Consider the following 14,323-nt stretch of genomic DNA (forward strand, 5'->3'; position numbering starts at 1 on the left):
CAGGGCAGAACGAAGCCTAAATACACCGCTGCTCCTCGGCCACTCTATAGCGGCAGCGGCTGATGTTGAAGGAGTAGAATCAGTGCCGCACTGTAGCTGTCCTCACTCCGGTGTTCTATCGAAAGCTCACTGTACAGAGCTCCAGTGTTTCTGAGCACCAGAGGTAGTTAGAGATCTCAATGAGTTGGAGCTTTCGATAGAACACCGGATCCTGCAGCTTCCTCCGCCCACCTCAGCTGCCATAGGCTGGGAGGAAGACTGCAGAGCTGCTACTGGCTGGAAGGACAGCACGGGAGAAGCAGGACACCTGGGACATGGAGGACACATTGCTTTTTTCTGCATTACACTGCTGGCCTCTGTACTCTGCATCACACCACTGGCCTCTGCACTCTGCATTGTTACTGATCTCTGTTCTCTGTGTCACACCACTGACCTGGCGGAGTTAAGGGCGGGGCACGGTAGGGGTCAGGTGGCGCGACTGGTGGCGAGTAACTCTTAAGGCCTGGCTAGTAGCTCAGGACTTGAAATTTTGAGCCCTGCTTAAGCCCAAGTATGGCCAACGGAAATAAACCGCTTTAACATTTTTTTTACTTTAACTTAAAAGCGTGCCCTTCTCCAGTGCTGTTGAATCGATCTTCGGTCCTCATCACTGTCCCCCGCCACTGCCATCTCTGTCGCTGACGCTTTAGGGTTCTCGATAGTGCTCTTTGGCCATTAGGTGGCCACTAATGATGTAACCCCTGCACATGAGATACATCCTTCCTGCCACCCGGCTCATTCACGACATCTTAGAAAGGGTGTCAATGGGCTGAGTGCGTACACTGCACAGCGTATGCGCCATACATTTAAAATTGCTGGGAGAGAAAGCAAGAATTTTTGTTGGCAGCAGAGACTTTGCATGTCTCTTCTGACGAAAATCCTTTTTTAATCCAATTTTTTATTACTCTTCCCTTTACTTTAGCTTTAAAAGAGAACTATGGGGTAAGTGTTTTTCCCCATAGTTCTCTTAAGGGTCACGGGAGGACATATACTAACATCCTCCGGTGACCCAAAGCTCAGTATATAGCGAGCTACAGCTCGCAGTATGCTGACACCGCCGCAGCCGGGACGGATCCCAACATTACTGTCGAGATCCACCCAGCTGCGTGAGTGACAGCGGGCTCTACCTATCTAGAGGAAGAGCCAGCTGTACCCGCCCCCTCCCCCGTCCGTTCTTCCACTCAGTGCTGGGGGATCGGAGTGGGGGGGAATCCCTGCAGGGAGCCGTGACTGACAGTCACCTCTCTCTGCAGGGAGATGAAAGAGAAGTGAGCAAGCGACGGTATGTGTTCGCTCACTTCCCGATCTATTGAGCCGACGTGTGACAGCTTAATTGTCACAAGTCGGCTCGAACTATGAGGATGAGTAATTTTCACTTACCTCATAGTTCTCCTTTAAGGTGGGTTTACACGGTTTGAATTTCATATGGACATGCGGACGAAAAATCTCATCAGAACATTTGATAATGCCATTAGAGACTCAAGCAAGTCATTAAAAATTTATTTGGTTTTTAACATTTGATTAAGTAAATTAATAAAATTTCCAGAACAAAAACCACATTCACTGTTAGAATTTTGTTTGCTTGAGAAAGATTTTCCATTCTGCTCCTTTTGATTTTTTTTCCGTCAGTAGGGTCTAAATCGATCATCAATTTGTCCCCGTTAACTATTCAAAAAATCGAACAAACGTCTCAAAAGCAAATGTTTTTGAAACAAAATTCTAACCATGTATACCCAGCTTAGGAGCATGGACAACTCACTGCTGGAGGAGGGAATTCTAGGAAGTAAAGCCCAACACTGGAAATTACTTTTTAACATTTTTGTAAAATTGTGAATTAACAAATTAAGATCCTCCTATTGTTAATACTTTAGAAACTCTGTAAGCTCCTAATGGGGCCAGTGGCACAACCCCAGAATTGGAGTCAACCATTGCAGCAGGCAGTTGGAAGTGGAGCTCCAGAATGTATATAGCGGGAGCTCTCAGGGGAGCTTAGAGAGTTCCTAAAGTAGTAAAAATATGGAGATTTTAATGTGTGAATTCAAGAATAAAAAAAAAACATAAAAAATGCAGCGCCCTGAGTTGGGCTTTATTGCCTAGAACTGCTCTCCTACAGCAGTGAGATGTTCATGCTCCCTTGGAGTTAGGCTTAAAGCTGAGTATAGACAGTTAGCATTTTTGATAACATTTTGGTTTTGGAACGTTCTTTCGATGTTCAATTGCTCCAGCAATGAGGTGTCCATGCTCCCCAGGGTCGGGCGTTCGTGCTTTCTCCCCCTTTCATGCTATGTGCTCCCTCTACCATCTTCTCCAGGTCATTTTCCAAGTCCAGAGTCTTCTATCTCCTGCACTGGCTGGCCACTGATAATGTAATTCTGGAGCATGTGAGTTACTTTGACCTAGCACTTGGTCTCAGCATCTTACAGATCACAAGAACAAATAGAGAGCATTAGTACCCCCATCAGGATCATGGATATCGGTAAAATTCTGACAGAGGCATTAACACTTCCCTTCAATCCCTCTGCCCCTCTTTCCTCCTCAGTTGTAAAGACCTCTATCAAAGTGTACTTTAAAGTGCAACCCAACCTTTTGTTTTATTATTGGATAGGAAAGAGAGGGATTAGAACCCTGTCAGGTTTTTATCCCTGTTTATGTCCCCATTAGAGTGGTATAACCTCCCTATTTGTCCGGATGACCATTATCACTGCAAAAGAAAGAAAAAGTTCTGGTGATCACGAGAGATTTCCCTCACTTTGGAGGGATTTCCTTTCACTTCCTGTTGTGGCTATTGGACAGGAAGTGAAGGGATATCTTCCCAATGGGACACAGATGGCAAAAGGGGTTATAACCCTCCCTTATTCTATCAAAAATTACTGATTTTTGAAATTATAACAAAATAAGGTTTGGGCTTCAATTCTACTTTATCTACAGACTTATACTACACTAAAGCTCTCATTTATTGCATTTGTTATTTTGAAAAGGCACTAATACTCACATTCACGCTGTATTCTTTTACTACTTTAGGAGCTTACGAAGTTCTGCTGAGCAATTTTGATAAGTACAGTAAGAGGCCGCACTTCCGGCTTCCCGCTGCATGGAAACGTTGTGTATGAACACCAGTTCCAATGTTGTTCCTCCACTCTTCCTCACTTTGCTTTGCTATTCACAAAGTACAACACAAACAGCAGGCTGCGAGGTGACACCAATGTATTCTAACAGACAAAGTGGTGTCACCTTCTTGACTGAGCTGTCTTCCAGAGGTGCTGGATCCACAAAAGTGGCCGGACAGAATTAGAAATCCTTTGGCAGATCATGTGTATGTATTTCAGCGGTGTATATAACTGTTTGCCAGGAGTTCAGTTTCAGACCAATATCGGAGTATTTAAGGCTCGCGTAGTTGATATTTTAGGTCTCTTTGTTTCCTATGTCGGAAAATCTGTAGGTGTGAATTTTGAATATAATGGATGTGTATATACAGTTTATTCATCTCTGCCAAATTACTACGAAGCCAATTAGACTGCTGCAGAGTTATTATTTTAAAAAAAGCATAATTCGCAGTCATGGGCTTGCCTTCAGTATTCTCGCCGGAGACCCAAGTGCCGCATAATGATTTTATTATAGGATTACTCTCCTGCTTAGTGTTCTCAGGCACAGGGTGTACAAACAGCTTCTGTAGTGGATCCACATGGATTATCCATCTCATTCTGGAGAACCTCAGACACTGCACGCTATATTATAGGTGACACTTCCTTTTCAGATTCTTCCTATACCTAAAGCCCAGAAGTAATCTCACTTAACGTTAACCTGTTGCAATGGAAATCATATTAAAGTGGCACTGACTTTACTCATACTCAGAGCCGGATCATCCACAAGACAACCTAAGCAGCAGTCTGGCACCCAGCAGATGCCCAGGAAGTCCTGCTACAACATTTATGCTCCTGCAGAAAACAAGTGGGATAGTGCAATTGTTCAAATCACCTGTACAGCTGCCTGTCACTGTAAGATAGAGGATGCACTTGGGCTTGTAGGCGGGGTTCTCTCTTGGGGTGTTGCGTGTGTGTTCCCTTTGGGTTGGCTCAAGTAACCCGGTGTATGCAACTCGAAACCAGGCACCCCACGGTCAGGGGCCACGGCTTTGGCCTCGTGCAAACACTCCCACACGTGTAGTACTGCGCACACAGGGCCTCATGGCTTCAACCGCCTCTGCGGTCTTCGGCGCTTCCTCCCCCTTAGGAAGAAAGGCCACCATGAACGGCACCCTGTGTCGGGCATAGCCCCTTTGCACACCTACCCTCCTCAGGATGGTTACAGCCACGATACAGTCCAACATCACACTCCTGTAGAACCCCACCTTCTCAGAGGTTGGAGGGAGAAGAACCAGTCCACACAGATAGTCTTTTCTTGGTTTTACTTGCAGGTATTAACAGAACAAAGCATACGTTCAGCCACCCCCGAATGGGATGACGCCACAGTTCTTGTTAGTTGTATAGTGATACAATTTAGAGAGAGAGAGGTACAGCCCAGGTGCAGCCCGGAGTCCACGACTTACTTCGGCCAGAGGCCCACTGGCAAATATCGTCAGTCTTACAGCTTCTCAGTACGCTCCGGAATCCTTGTCAGTCCTAGCTCGGTGGTTTCCCCCTATGGGGAAACTAGGGAATCTTTGTGGCTCTATAAAGTCCTAGGCCTGGTCCTGTCCTTCCCATGGACCAGCCTATGTTTAAGAAACAGCCTCCCTCCGGAGACTCTGCAAACAGTCTTAGACTTCTGCTCTCCTGTACTGCTCTCCACAACTCAACTGCCTTCCCCTCTCGGGCGCCCCCTATAAATCAACTCTCCTGGGACACAGAGTCTCCCCAGGCCAGAGCTGCATCTATCTCCAGGGCCCCATGGGGACATCTAGTGGTCATTGGTCATACTGCACCTACCTACAGGCTTATTCAAGAATATGAATATTCAGTGGTAATGTATTGCATTGTGCAAGCTTTCTTACTAATAGTTATTTCTGACCTATTAGTTCGCTAGATTTAAAGTGGAACTCCAGGGCCGATTGTACTTTCACTCATCTCTTCTCCACCCCCATTCCCTCACCTAATTTTACCAATTTTTACCTATCCTCTTCACCCTCTGGTGCTGTCCCCAATGCTGACAGTCTTGTACAGGGCAGAACGACACTGTGTCATTGTACCCATTTCCTGTAAGCCCAGCCTGTTTCGTTCCCCGAGCTGTCACATCGCAGGGTGGGCTCGCAGGACTCCAGAACTGAGCGGTGCTCACACATGATTGCCTAAAGATAGTCTATGGTTCCTGGAGTTACACTTTGATTTGTCTAACTTTTCATCTTCAGTCAGGAGGGTCAAAGACACCTGAACTCTGATAGTTGCTGCCATGCCAGCTGCTTTAACTTAAATGCTGCCTCCCAGCTTCTGAGTGTGCAGTGTGTGAGCTCATGCAATTGAAAGGCCAGCTACTGTCAGACTACAGGTGATGTAAGGCCATAGCCGGGAGTTCGCACACTACTGCGCATGCGCTGGTCCCAGTCTTACAGGTTGCCGGAAAGCATGCGCTAGTGCGCATGCGCACATGTAGTAATGGCCGTACGAATGCGGCGTACAGGAAGTGACACATCTCTCTCTGAAAGATGTCCCTATTTAAACTGGCTTGCCTAATGAATCAGTGCTGAATGGTCTTTCAGCCTGTGCCCCTGTGTTCCTGTCAGTTGACTACCTGTTGTCTTGACCTGGATTTCCTCACCTACGCCTGATTGCTGCCTGCACTTGACCTCTGCTTTTTTTCCTGGACTCACTTCTGTCTTCTCCCTTGATACTGTGTTGACCGTCTGGCTTTGACCCCTGGCTTGTCTGACCTCACTCCAGTTCCTGCTGCAGACCACGCTGACCTCTCAGCTGAACACCAGCCCTGCTCATCCTCCCATGGAACTAGTTGCTGGACTAATACCAGGCACAGTGTCTGAACACCTTGGCACCCCTGCTTCTCCCTGTCTCCTTGCTCTCTGTCCTCACATCCAAGGGTGTGAAACAAGAGCCGCAAGGGAGGCCTCCTCAGCTAAATGGTCCTCTACCAGGTATGTGATAGGTACCAGGTTCTGCACAGTTATAAAACTTCATTCAGATTCTTGCATACGCCCAGTCATGGTAGGGTCTCTTTAAGGTGCCAATAGGCATTCAAGGGTAGTTGAGCATACAAACACATTCCAACTGCACTCAGACATCACCATCATCCAGTTGGATCATACACAGCTCAACATTTATTTTATCTGCCATTCAAATGTTGCCCAGACAATGACTGGCCGGCGGGGTTGGGGGCCTCCCATAGACATGAGATAATTTGGGTGGCTTTATGGTCTGCTCCATTCTGCAACATTCCTTGCTAAACACAAAAACTATTTCCTTCTCTTCAAGAATCAACAGCCATCAGGAATCACAAACATTTCAATTAGCTCCCGCGCACTCCACAAGCTCCATTAATATCAATGTAATAAACTAATTACAGTGATTAGGGGAAAATAATAAATTAGCAGTGAATGGTAGGGGAGGGAGCTGCGCTGGCGAACAACATGAATGAAAACAGCTGTATGAAAGAGGGGGAGAGAAAAACAGGAGAGGAGAAAGAAGGGAGATTGGGAGAAAAGGTCAGACAGAAGAAACAGGAGAGAGAGAACGAAAGGGAAGGCATGAAGAAAGAAAGAAAGAAAGAAAGAAAGAAAGAAAGAAAGAAAGAAAGAAAGAAAGAAAGAAAGAAAGAAAGAAAGAAAGAAAGAAAGAAAAAAATGGATGCTGGAAGGAGTAGAGAGAGTGAGATAGAAAGAGAAAGCCGAGGAGAGAGGGATAGAGAAGCAGGGAATGAGAGATGAAATTGTGGAAGAAAAAAAGCAGAGGGTTAAAGAAAAAAAAAGGCTGAGAGACAGGGAATGGGAGAGAAATAAAAGGGGAATGGAAAATGAAACAGAGGAGAATATAGAGAGAAAGAGTGAGATTGGGAGAAATGTAGAGACTGAGAGAAAGAGGGAGAGAGATGAAGAGAGTTAAAAAGAGGGAGAGAGATCTAAAAGAGAGTGAGAGAGAAAGAGATTGAGAGATTGAGAGGGAGAGATGGTAGCGGAGAGAGAGAGAAGGAAAAAGTGAGAGAGAGAGGAGAAAGGGGAAGAGAGAGAGAGAGAGCGAGCAAGAGAAGGAGACAGAGAGCAGGAGAAGGAGACAGAGAGAGAAGGAAAAGGGGAGAGAAAAGGGGACAGAGACAGAGTGAGAGAGAGTGAAGGAGACAGAGAGATAGAGGAGAGAGAGAAAGAAAAGGGAACAAAGAGGAGACATAGAGAGAGAGAGATGTTGGTTATGTGTTTAGATGAAGCGCAAGAGAAAGAAGGAGACAGAGAGAGAGAGCGAGAGAGAGAAGAAGACAGAGAGAGAAAGAAGGAGAGAGAGGGAAAGAGGAGAGAGGGGAGAGAGAGAGAGACAGTGAGAAACAGAAGGAGATGGAGAGAGAGAAAGGGAAGGATACAAAAAGGAAGGAGAGCGACAACAAGAATGGAAAAAGAAATAGAGGAAAGGGAGAGGAGAAAAATAGAGAGAAAGAAAGAGGGAGACTGATGATGAGAGATAGAAAAGGAGATAGAGATGAAGAAAGAAGGAAATAAACAGATAGATATGTGGAGATAGGGAGGAAAAGAGAATGGGGCTAGAAGAGGATAAAGAAATAGAGAGGAAACATAAGAGGAAAGGTAGAAGAATAACAAGTGGGAGACAGGAGAAAGAGAGAAAGAGAGAGAAGGCTGAAAATGGGAGAAAAGCTGTATATGTAGGAATAAAACAGATTATACTTAGACAATCATAAAATGATTTATAGACATTTGTTCTGGGGTGTTGAGTTACCACTTGGCAGCTTTTCCTCTGCCAGCTGTTACTAAACTACAACTCCCAGCAATGCATGAGTCTGAGGATGTGCGTTTTCAAGTGTCCATAAGGAACGGGAATGATCCTTTGAGAGCAAATGTGCAGAGAATGCAATGTCGCATACATTGGGAGCGTGACAACGCCATGATGTGTGCAACCCCAGGTAGAAGGCAAATGCTTGCAATGTAAGAAAGAGAATGTTCTGGACACAGAGGAGGGATGTATTCTGGTCTTGTAAAATCACTGGCAGCCAAAAGCTTTCTTCACTGCACACAAACCACTCAATGGTTGTTGTTTTTTTTTAATGCTAATGACACTGTGTGTTCCACTTTAAAAAAACAAAAATGGAAAATAGTGTTGATTTTGGTACGCCAAAAAAAGGCTCAGTGTTTCCAAACGCCTCCTACAACCTCAAGATGTAGAGATAGGAAATGCTTCATTCCTGCTTGTTACGTCATATGGAATGCACTGTATTTAACCAATTTCAACCCACCATACTGGGATATTTTTAAGGAAAACTATAAAGGCGTTGGTCAATTTGTTAAATTAATTTGTTAATTATGGACAAAGTGACAGTGTCTCTTTAAACAACAGTCATAACTACTATTAGTAGAACACAAGGTAGGTTGGGGTGCAAAAGGACTAAACAAGCAAGCAATTTAAAGCAGCCAGTAGCATTTCTGCTAACTATAGTCACAGGCCTAATGTGACTAATGGTAACTGCAGCCCTGCTTTTTTATTAAAACTCTGTATGGCTCAGAAAGGCACGGAGGGGATCTTATCACAATCTTGACTTCTGTGGGTACAATGCTGCTTCATCTATTGAGTCCTTTAAACAACAGGCTTTTTTCAAAAGAGCAGCTAAGAACAGACTGGTAAACATATGAACAGGAGTCTATACCACCACCTGCTGTCTGAAAAAGGAAGTACAAATAATCACGTGCAATAATTGACCTAAAAAGGAAATATTGCATTACTTTTTATTTTTTTTTATTCCTGGTAATGATCTTTAGCTACGCCCCCAGTGATGCTAGGTCCATTTTAAAGAAATCACTGCTGTAGATGCCCCGTAGGTTGCTGCTCAGCGCAGCTAGATGTCTCAAGGGGTTAACCCAGCATCTGTAATGTATTTCTGTAAGGTTGTCAGGAATTCCAGGGAACTCTTTTAAGAAAAAATGTGGTTATCCATGGGTACAAGCTGCAAAGGTTCAGCTACATTTTTAGTGCTTTCTCTGTGGTCATGGGTTATGGTTGGAAGGGACTGAGCATTGCTCAAGACATTGACTGGAAGCCGAGTACAGCCAACAGCTGCATTCTTTCAGTGTCCAGCTGTCTCCACTTCCAGAACAGCTGCAATTCAACAAGAGGCAGCTTCCCAGCTGTGGACATGGGTGGTATGTGTATTTGTCTCAAGCCTTTCTCTGTTTTGCTGGAGACAGCCCTGACCTGGCTGAAATAAAAGTTCCACAGGGATGGAGGATGCGGTAATGAAAAACTTTAATATGCTGAATACATTTTGATACATTTGTTCTCTGTTCAGGTAGTTTCTTCTCAGGTTTTTGGATGTAAGCACAAGGGAAATACCCCCAAAAAACAATATGCTCCAAAGAAAAGCACCCCCTAGGACCCCTCTCACACGGGGGTTGTGTTACTCCATTTGTGTCCGATGATTACACGGTTCTAAAACAGACTGCAATACATTCCTATGGGCAGTCAGATCTAAGCAGCAAGCATCTGCCTATATTCACCCTCTTCCGGGTCTGTTTTGGGTCCATCAGACCGAACGCATAAAGTTTTTGTCCAGGTCCACTTTTACTGACTTGAACAGATGTGGGCATATATAGGAGGATGAAGGTACATTTACATCTGGCCACCCATAGTGATTACATGAGTCTGGTTTTCCTCCATTTCAAGATAGAAGAAAAATGTGACATCCCTGCTGATCTGTCTAGAATCCCCTGCTGAGACAGTACAGACTGTGCCCCTGTTAAAGGGGCCTAACACTTAGCCCTCCTCTATCTAAACACAAACTAAATATAGTGCAACTTATCAATCCTTAGATGTAGTGGCCTCATTAGTTTTCTACTTTCAGGCTTCTTCCATCTGTACTTTTACCTGCTGACCCTGCCAGTAACACACTTCCTGTCCTAGAGTGACAACACTCGTATTTATGGCAGAGCAGCGTGGTCGTAATATGGAATACATGCACCTGCCTCTCTCCTCATCTCCATTACATAGGTAGCAGCTATTCTGCGGTTCACAAAATATCTTTTTTCTGAAGCTGATAACGTTGTTTGAGATTTTAATTGAGTGCATAGGAAGTTGCAGGGACACTGGTATTCTGGTAAAAGCAAAATTTATTTTTTTCGGGAATATCCTTGAATCTCTTTTGTCTGTCGGGCATGCTAAACATTTTAGACATATAGTCTAAAATTTGTAGATTATGAAAATATTGGAGAGCAATTTGCAACAGTCCACCTGGGACCATGTATAGCCCTCTCCAGACCCCACACGTCCCACCTAAGACCCTGCACAGCCCACCTGAGACCCTGCTCGGCCCTCCTGAGATCCCGCACAGCTCCCTCAGACCCTGCACAGCCCACCTGAGACCCAGCACAGCCCACCTTGGACCCTGTACAGCACTCCTGAAACCCCACACAACCCTCCTGAGATCCTGCACTGCCCTTCTGAGAACCTGGAGACATCAGGCCGCTACCCCGGGAGCAACACAGATCATGTAGCTTCATGTTATTCTGCATTGCTGTATAATGTATTGCTGAGATTTTAGTCTTCTGTAGCTGGTGGTATTCTGCATTGCTGAATAATGTATTGCTGAGATTTGTAGTCCCTCTACAGCTTGGAGTCAGTGGCAGAACTACCAGGAAAGCAGCGGTCAGAGCTGCAATTGGGCCCTGGTGCTCCACCACTGTCCTAAAATCATTAATTTGTATTGTTTTAGAAAAACTGTCACATGACACACACAAAAAAAAGATATTGGTAATTGGTATCGGTACTCGTACTCGGTCTGGAAACAATGGTATTGGTGCATCCTTAATTGGTATAGTTATTCCCAACCTCCATTAATATACCATGAATTGGGTCATGTGAAATAAAAGTGAACGCTATCACAACACATATTAACCACATACCATTATATGAATGAATGCTTTACGCAGTGCTGGTCCTTCACATTTGTATTTTTATCAGTTTTCCCATAAGAAAGTCCTTGATTCTTCCCTGCGTAGTTGGTTTTTGTTACGTCAGTGCTACCACCAAGGCCCCACAGGGTCAGCCTGCTCTTTGTCCTGCACTTGTGGTTTGGGCATGTAGATTCCTGTTCAGTCATGGTTCCCACGTGTGAAAGAATGAGGCCACTATCATTTCCGTTCCGTTTCCCTGCACGGTCATCATCTTCAGAAATTATGAATTTGAGGAATGCTTCTTTCCATGTTTCGGACATATTCATCTTACTAAGCATTTTAAGGTTATTCCACCAGCACTCAAGCAGGCTTAATGTGGAATTCAAAAAAACATAAACAGCGCTCTCGGATGGGGGCACTGAGAACAGAAGGCTAACTAAAAAGCATGCAGCCCTGGGGAACAGGAGGAGAACCTGTGAATGTAAAGCGACAAAGGGACACAAAGGGCGCAAAGTCAGTGAAGCACTAGCTAACTTGGCAGACCGTGGTAGAAAAATAACTGTATAAGCACTTACATGTAGATCCTGGGACCAGAGGATGGACGGCCTGTGTGGAGGATCGGGACACCCGTGGTGTGTGTGTGCCCGAATCTGGCTGGTGTGCTGCCTGGAGAAGTGCGTCCACAGAAGGGAGAGAAGGCTGTGAGCGAGGAGAGGGGAAGTGGATCGGGGACTCAGTCCGTGACACCGCTATGTGAATGCGGGAACTGAGCGGTGTGAGGGAGACTTGGCGGTGTCGGTGCAGGCTGTGCTGCTGCGGCCGCGGCTGTAAATATCAGTGCTCGGTCTCTCTCGGAACAGACTGGAGCCGGTGTATAGCAATGTTGACAGTCAGTCAGATCTGTGATGGGATAGAGGTTGTTACGGGAAGGAGAGCAACGCGTTTCGAGGTATAACCTCTTTTTCAAGCTCGGATGGAACGATATATTTCATTGATATCGTTCCATCCGAGCTTGAAAAAGAGGCGATACCTCGAAACGCGTCGCTATATAGTTCATTGATATCGTTCCATCTGAACTTGAAAAAGAGGTGATACCTCGAAACGCGTAGCTATATATTTCATTGATATCGTTCCACACGTCTCCCTCACACCGCTCAGTTCCCGCATTCACATAGCGGTGTCACGGACTGAGTCCCCGCTCCACTTCCCCTCTCCTCACTCACAGCCTTCTCTCCCTTTTGTGGACGCACGTCTCCAGGCAGCATACCAGCCAGATTCAAGCACACACCACGGTCGTCCCGATCCTCCACACAGGCCGTCCATCCTCTGGTCCCAGGATCTACATGTAAGTGCTTATACAGTTATTTTTCTACCACGGTCTGCCAAGTTAGCTAGTGCTTCATTGGCGTTGCGCCCTTTGTGTCCCTTTGTCGCTTAATGTGGAATTCACAGATTACATGTAGACCTCTTTTTTTCTTGTGGACCTGAATTTGGGTTAAAGCCTAAGACTGGCCATACACTTATAGTTTTTTGCTCGTTCAGCTCCGTAGGCTGAAAGAGAACTAGAATAACGCTCAGTTCCCTCGTCCACGCTAACAGCCACCATCCCCTCCCCACCACTAGGCTACTGTATTCTGACAGCGGCAGTTATGCTTGGCCAAAATTCACCCAATAGCTCCACACGTCCCCCCAAGGCGATTCCCCTCAACCCCCCAACAAAGGTCCCCCAGGGTTTTAAAAAAATATTTTTTCACTTACGTTTTCTGAAGTCTTCAGGCCAGTCTTTTCCACTTCTTTAGGATGGGTGGTGCTTACAGATGCAGAGAATGGAGCTGATATAATCACTTCAGCACTGCTCTCTGCACCAGTATACTGTGCCCTCAATCTTCCCAGTAGAGGGACTCCGGGTGTCATTCAACCCAGAGGACAGGAGACAGCTTGTGGCCAAGAAGAACTTCTGTGGGGGGCAGCTCTGGCTTTGAACGTGAATATTGCAGCCAAAGTTGTTTAATTTTTAAAACAGGCCAGGAGGCTATTTAAAGGGAAATTCCAACTTTTGCAGAAAAATAATAATTGCACATTTTTTCATGAGACAAAATGTGTATTTATTATTTTTGTGCATAGGAGCCAGTAAGGTATTGGAACCGTGGTCAGTAGATTGGGGGTGCAGTGCTCTGGCTCCTGCAGACTGTTCCTCCCGTTGTAGGGAAACCCATCAAATTATTGCTAGCAATTTGGTTCAAGGTGTAGGGTCAGGCTAGTCGGACTGTTATTACACAGTACACTAGTCGTCCACCACAGGGGCAGCAACAATGAGAACAGGCTGGATGGCATACTGGATACTTGATGTATGGGTGGCTGTGTGCCCCCCGGGGGGGTTGGTCGAGCTGCTGACTGTACATGTATGGAACCATCCATAGAGGTGAACAGAGGATTTAATATGTCACGGAAAGCTATGAAAGAAAGACAGATGTAATAGTCACCGAGGTGTACAAGCTTGAAGCCTTGGGATGACCAAAGATTCATAATCGTCTAGCTGGAAACGTAAAGCAGTGAGACCTCTGCCTATCCCTCACATGACTCACACCACAATTCAGCCCATAGATGGATCAATGCTGAATGTACATACAATGACCTTTTCTCCCTAGAAAATCAAGAAATACTTGAAAAGATTTTTAAACTCCCTACCGTACCCTCTACACTGCTCTGTTGTCACAAAAAGTTGACCCATCTTCTCCAGGGCATTGGGTTTTTAACCATGGTACTAGGGATGTGCCGATACCAATTTTTCAAAACCAAGTACAAGTACTGTCCCTCTTGTACTTGTCGATACCAATTACCGATACTTTTTCTTAAAGGGACATTTTTTCTAAAACAATACAGACTAATGATTTTAGGGCAGTTTCTCACCAGGGCTGCGTGCATTGGAGGTGACATATTCTCTTTAAGGCGACATTAGGGGTCTTTTAGACCCCTAGTGTCACCTTTCCACTTCACTGGATTCAGCTGCTGAGGCAGCTGAATGTATATACAACAGGTAGTGGCTGGGAGCAACAGTCAGTCTGCTATTGGATATTTTAAAGTGCAATAGCCAATAGCAGGCTGGCTATTGCACCCGCCCACTGCCTGCTGTCAATCAGCAAAGGAGGGAACTGAAGGAGAAATTTCTCCATCAGGTCCTCTCTGCTGATTGACAGCAGGCAGTGGGCGGGTGCAATAGCCAGCCTGCTATTGGCT

The 14,323-nt window shown here is 45.4% G+C and overlaps 1 protein-coding gene across 1 annotated transcript in view; it reads right to left on the reverse strand.

Moving 5' to 3' along the window:
* Positions 1 to 2,348: 2,348 nt before the first annotated feature.
* PIGT (phosphatidylinositol glycan anchor biosynthesis class T) overlaps positions 2,349 to 14,323 on the reverse strand; it is a 35,613-nt gene continuing 23,638 nt past the window's right edge. Inside the window, exons 14-15 of the mRNA XM_018555349.1 lie at positions 6,905 to 6,910; positions 2,349 to 2,362 (exon numbers count right to left, since the gene is read on the reverse strand). The gene's annotated coding sequence lies outside the window, so the exon portion shown is untranslated. The remainder of the gene's footprint in view (positions 2,363 to 6,904; positions 6,911 to 14,323) is intronic.

The sequence above is a fragment of the Nanorana parkeri genome, unplaced genomic scaffold, assembly GCF_000935625.1.
Source record: "Nanorana parkeri isolate BGI_ZX_2015 unplaced genomic scaffold, ASM93562v1 scaffold193, whole genome shotgun sequence".
In the NCBI taxonomy this organism is placed as follows: domain Eukaryota; kingdom Metazoa; phylum Chordata; class Amphibia; order Anura; family Dicroglossidae; genus Nanorana; species Nanorana parkeri.